Source organism: Phodopus roborovskii, unplaced genomic scaffold (assembly GCF_943737965.1).
Source record: "Phodopus roborovskii unplaced genomic scaffold, PHOROB, whole genome shotgun sequence".
In the NCBI taxonomy this organism is placed as follows: Eukaryota; Metazoa; Chordata; class Mammalia; order Rodentia; family Cricetidae; genus Phodopus; species Phodopus roborovskii.
Genome location: NW_026126575.1, coordinates 5,023,650 through 5,030,064, shown reverse-complemented (window position 1 = coordinate 5,030,064; position 6,415 = coordinate 5,023,650).

Here is a 6,415-nt window from a genome sequence, read left to right as displayed (position 1 = left end):
TTGCCCAAGGTCTTTGTGGAAGACCTTGAACCAATGTGAAAGAATCCTTTCGTGAAGATGTCTCCAGCAGTGCTTCTGACCCACCAATGGTGGTGATCATCCTCTTCCTCCTTCTTCTTTTTAAATGTATTATTAATACAGAGTTCTGCCTGCCTATATGCCTGCAGGCCAGAAGAGGACACCAGATGTCTTTTAACGATGGTTGTGAGCCACCATGTGGTTTCTGGGAACGGAACTCAGGATCTCTAGAAGAATGATCAGTGCTCTTAACTTCTGAGCCCTATATACCAATGGTCTTCTTAGGGAGGTAAGCTGTTGGTATTAAGGTAGGGGAATGCCTCCCACCTCCTTTCACATTTCCCTTCAAACAGAATGTCAGGGAATTAGACTCATAATATTCAAGTGAGCATCAGGTAGAATAGGTAGAAAATTCTATCTCAAAATCGGATCTACTTAAAAGTATGTTTATTTGGAACTGGAGAGGTGGTCCAGGAGGGAAGTATACTTGCTTTTCTTCCAGAGGACCTGAGTTTGGTTCTCAGTATCCATGTCTGGTTGCTCACAACCATCTGTAACTCCAGCTCCCGGGGAGCCAGTGCTGCTAGCCTTTTTGGGTACCTGCACCATGTGCACATACACAAATGCAGCCACACACAGTTTGGTAGTTTGAATGTAATTGCCCCCCATAATCTCATAGGGAGTGGTACTATTAGAAGGTATGGCTTTGTTGCAGTGAGTATATCTTCCTTGGAGGTAGTATGTCATTGTGGGGGCAGGCTTTAATGTTTCTATGCTCAGAATACTACCCAGTGTCTCAGTCAATTTCCTGTTGCCTGTGAGATGTAAGACTCTCAGCTACTTCTCCAGCACCATGTCCGCCTGCATGCTGCCATACTCCCTGCCATGATGATAATGAACTGAAACTCTGAACTATAAGTGAACCACCCCAATTAAATATTTTCCTTATAAAAGTTGTCATGATCATGGTGTCTCTTCACAGCAATAGAGACCCTAAGACACACACCTACACATATCTAAAAATAAAATAAGTGTTTAGAAAATTTATTTGAGATAAAATCACAGTGTACAGCTGAATGAACTGGTTTTGAACTCATGGATGAGTCTCCTAGCCCAGCTTTCCTAGCACAGGGGGTACAGGTGAGCCACCACTCTCTACTTTCCCCCACTCACACTGAGTCCAGGTTTCCACGCTTCTGTGGACGGGTCCTTCATCCCCTCATTCATGCTTCTGTGGACGGGTCCTTCATCCCCTCATTCATGCTTCTGTGGACAGATACCTCCATTCCTTCAATGGGTTCCAATCCCCTCAGGACAACCTTTTTAACCTTCCTGCTCTGCCAGAAAGGGTTTGCTCTCATTGGGTCCAGACATTAATTGCTCTCTGGGGACATCTTGTGGCCGTTGCTGTGCCCTTGGTGCCCCCCCCCCAGACCCTGAGCTCCCTGTTGAGAAGATGCTTCTTTACAGGACCTGGGCCCTCCTGGCCTCTGCTTGCCCATCTTTCTCACAGGGACTCCATGAGAGCCAATACATGCACATAGCAGACGTCACCTCACTGTGCCTGAGTTCAGAGCTAACAGAGATGGCTGTGCCCCCTACAGAAAGCTGTGTCCACAGCAGAGAGCAGCAGGACTAGGACCACCAAAATATAGGGACACCCCTATCTCAACTTGGGTTTTTCAACTTAGGTCTGAATTCTCTGGCATTGGAGGGCTGTAGGTATAGCTTAGTGGTAAAGTACTTGTTTAGTGAGTGAAAGGCCTGAGTTTGATACCCAACACTGTAATACAATAAAATAAAAATAAAAAATTAATAAAAATACATTACTTTTAAAGGGGAAAAACAAAAGAAAACAAATATAAGCTCAAATAAATAAAGAACAAATACATCTAACCTAGGCCTTCACATCTAAAATGGGGTTAAATTTTTTTTAATTGGTTGTTTTCAAGGGAAGTAACAGGCAACTTGTAGATCTTGCAAGACTGGGCCAGAGAATCAGCAAAAGCTCCAGCCTTGGACCTCTAAGACATGTGAAAGATGGAGAGGGACTGAGGGATTCGCTCGGTGGCAGCTGGCTCTGATGGTGGCTGCATAGGGAAGCTACATAAGGGAGTTTACAACCTCCCAGGTCCAACCATCTACCTTCCAGAACAATCCAAGAGGCCAACACCAGCGTCAGTGCTCTCAGCACTGTACCAGGAGCGCCAAGGGCCTCCAGCCACTTTGAGCACCCTCTGCTGGTATCTTGGAGTAGCAGCAGCTCCCTCCCTCCCTCCCTCCCTCCCTCCCTCCCTCCCTCCCTCCCACCCTCCCTCCCTCCCTCCCTCTCTCTCTCTCTCTCTCTCTCTCTCTCTCTCTGGGGGAAAGCCGGGACTAGAACTCGAAACTTAAACTCAGGGCGGGGAAGGCCAGTCAATTTATATAAACTGTGCTCTTCGATGCACATTAACATTCAACAAGAGGATTCTATTTAAAAGTAAGCGGCCAGAAAACACGTGGGAAACCATAGGTCTAGCGCATGGGTGCAGGTGTCAAGCAGAAGCCGGCAGCCCCTAATTCTGGTCATCAGAAGTGTCACCAGGTCTCAAATAGAAATAGAAGTGGAAGGCAGCGCCCAGACAGTGTGGAGGCATGGAGGAGGCTTTAATTAAAGTACTTAATGCACTCGGTGATGTTTCTATTTTTTTCAAGGCTAGCGTCTCAGCCGTCCCCAACCAGAGTTCCACTAATGACAAGCAAGGGTCATTCATAACTTGTCAAGTTCAGCAAATAATTCCTGGGGCCAGCCTCTGTGCAAGCACAAAACAACAAAATGCAGGCTGGGAGAAGTGTGCAAAGATAAGAATAGCTTACTGTGCATCAGGCACTGTGGTCCTGCCTACAATAGTTCAGTCCCCACTTGGGTCCTCAGAGTCCCATTTTAAAGGTGAGGAAAATATACCAAGTTCAATAACTCCCCCAAGCATCCATAGTTGGAATGGTACTGGAGCAGCAAGTCTCTTTTGTTACAGAAGTTTCTAGTTTCCCAGCCATGGGTTTGTCTAAGGAACATACATTTGTCCTTGGGAAATCACAACACGTGAAGTACCACCTCGGAAAGGTCAGAAAGAATAGACATTGGAAATGGGTCTAGCCAGGTGAGGAGTGGTTAGGGGAATGGAGAGGATGTTGTAAGGATTCAGGCATTACGCTGGCCTGCCCCTGTTGCCTGGCAGAATGCACTCAGGCAGTACCCTGGTCACCCCAGGGTTTCAAGAGTACTAGTCTGCAAGCAGGTGTAAAGGACCCCTTTAAAAGACAGACCCCTGCCCACTTATGATCTCTTTTGCTCTCTCTTCCTCTCTCTCTCTCTCTTCTTCTCCTGCTTTCAGTTGGCCACCAAGTACCCCCTCTTCTTCCCCCTTCCCCCCTCTTCCATCTCTGTGCCTCTGTCTCTTCCCTTCTCCTCCACTCCCCTTTCTAAATAAACTCCTCGTTTAAGCTCTATCTACCTGGCATGTTATTCTCGCCACCTCGGTCACTCTCGGTCACCTGCTATGGATGACCAAGGTTCATCTCTCCTAACTGAGGAGCTATGAACAGTTGATGGCTCCTGGGAGAGGAGAGTCAGTTTTCTTTAAGGGTGTGGCCACTGGTAGGTCAATTATGCTCCAGTGTGTGGCCCAAAATTGGACTGGATGAATTGTTTAAAAAAAAAGTTGTAGGAGAGATGATGGTGTGTCTGGGAAGAATTAGGGAAGTAATTAGGGTGAACATGATGAAAATACATTGTATGAAGCTGGTGGGCATGGTGGCATACATCTTTAAATCCCAACAGAGACAGGAGGCAGAGATAGGCTGATCTTCTTGAATTTGAGGTCAGCCTGGTCTACATAGTGACCTTCAGGCTACCCAGGGCTATATACATTGAGACCCTGTTTTAAATAGAAAAGGAAAAAATAAAAGGAGAGAAAGAAACAAAAAAGGTAATTAAAGTTATGAATGTGTCTTAATCTTTATTAGAGAAAATCTGGATAGTAATATACATAGAAAAATAACCACAAGCCAAGGAGAGAGGCTCAGAAGGAACCTCATTGCTATCTCTTCTGAAAAGCAGCAGTTTTAAGTCCCGGAGCCTCTGCAACTGGCACTGACTGACACACCACCCATGGTGGTACTCAGAGGTCAGTCTCTATTTCTCAGTGTTTGAATCTAGGCTGGTCTTGTGAGTTACTTTGGCCAGCAGAATGGTACTGTCATCACTTTGAGCTCAGCATCTGCTTCTGCCTGCTGTCTTTTTGTGAATAAGCCTGGATCTATCTGCTGGAACAGGAGAGAAAGAGTAGAAAAGAAACCATTTGTTCCAGCTAGGGCCCTAAGCCTGCAAGAGTCAGCTGAGATCAGCAAAGGCTGTTGGCTTTCCTAGAGCCTGTCAGGTTCTCTGGGGCTGCTGAACAGAGGAGGTTGTGTCTGACTGGCCTCTGCATGAGCAGAGTAATCAAAATGGCCAAGGTTTCCACCCAGAGCATCCTGTGGACAGAGGTGCACACAAACTCTACTAGCTTTAGGCCTAGTAGGCTTGGGCTGGAGTTCTAGGCAGAAACATGTTCGGGCTCAGTTGAAGGCCCTGAGCCAGTCCAGAACAGGAGTGTGTATTGGCTGCTCAGTGTGGCCATCACAAGAGAAGGAGGCTAATTTTAGGCCAGCAGACTTGGGGGCAGGGGGTGGGGCTTTCAGTCAGGCAGCTGACTGAAAAGCTAAATCTCACTTTTGAAACGTGGGCTGTTTGAGTGGGTCTTAAGTAACTACATGGCACCCTCTGGTGGCTGCCATGACTCTTTACAACCCTCTAATAACTCTGAAACTGGTCGTGCATCCAGATTGGGGCAAACTGACCTGCAGGCTGAAAGCTTGTGAGCCTGGGGAAGGGATGCCTCCCCACAGCTTGACTTGCTGAGTGGATGAGGGAGAATAGTGAACCTGAAACTCAGCCAATCAAATGCATGCACCTAGGAATGAAAGTCTGAACAAGGAGGTGGCTTGTCCCATGTTCATCTTTTTGATCACTTCTTGATTTTCCCCACTTATCTTTTAAGTATTTATTTCTGCTTTCAGTACATTTGAAAAATACATATGGAAGAAACAAGCAATATCCACTGTGAAGAGTAGGCCTCACTCTGGCCTGGGTATCTCAGACCTGGGGGCAATACTATCATCACAAGTGATGTTTCAAGCCAGAGACCAAGGTGTACCTTTTAACTGACATTTATCTAGAAGTTGGTATGTGCTAAATACGTGGATGTGCCTGTGCTTATCTGTGCAGAGGTGTGTGTGTGTGTGTGTGTGTGTGTGTGTGTGTGTGTGTGTGTGTGTTGTGGGATATTTGATTGCACTGTGAAACCTGATACTGTGTTAATAAATCAACCTTGGATCAGGGTGTGGAGCCAGCAACTAGTTAACAGGAATTAGCATAGGGAGGGTGAAGAAGTCAGGAAGATGGATAGGGAGAAGCACAGGAAGGAGAAGGGAGTGACTTGGAGATGAGAGGTCTTTTTTGGTTTGGGATGACTGGAGAGACACACTCTTGCTGGGTCTCTGGCCAAAATGGAAGGTTAACTGGTTGCTTCTCAGTCTCTCTGAGCTAGTAGGTTTTCACCCCAATATCTGACTCTTGAGTCTTTATTGGGAGTAGAACAAGACTTAGTTAAAACTACATTTGGCAGCATCAGCTGAACCAGAAGTCTTGCCAGACTGTGGCCTGAATGGTGGGGCTCTGACTGTACGGCCTTGAGACTTTGGAAGGTAGTTAAAATATCAGTAGATTGAGGTGTGTGTGTGTGTGTGTGTGTGTGTGTGTGTGTGTGTGTGTGTTTGCATAGGAAGGCCTGAGGTCAATGCTGGGTGTCTTTCTTACTCACCGTTCGTTCACATTGTTTTTCAGATAGGGTTTCTCACTGAACCTGACGCTCACCAGTTTGGCTAGACTGGCTGTCCCCAGGGACCTGCCTGTCTTTTCCTTTTCATCAGGGAGAAGTAAGAGTGAGAACTTAATCCGCACCCACTTTATTGTAGGCATGTCCTGCCACACCTGACTTTAGTGTGGGTACAAGGAATCCAAACTCATGTCCTCATGCTGGAGAGGCAAGCACTTTATTGACTTACCCATCCCCTGGGCCCTGCCCTCACTGGTTGGTTGTCTGCTTGGTATGAGACAGGGTCAGGTGAAGTCAGTGCTGAGTTCCATTTGTAGATTTGAGCCTGCACTTGAACTTGGTACCTCCCTTCCTCCACTTCCCAATTGCCAGATTTGTAAATCTTGTGCCACCATGGATGGCTCATCCTTGCCCCTTTTAACCCCTGCATCTTGAACTAAGAGTTCAAGGTCCCAATCCCTTGGACTGAGACAAGTAAGACT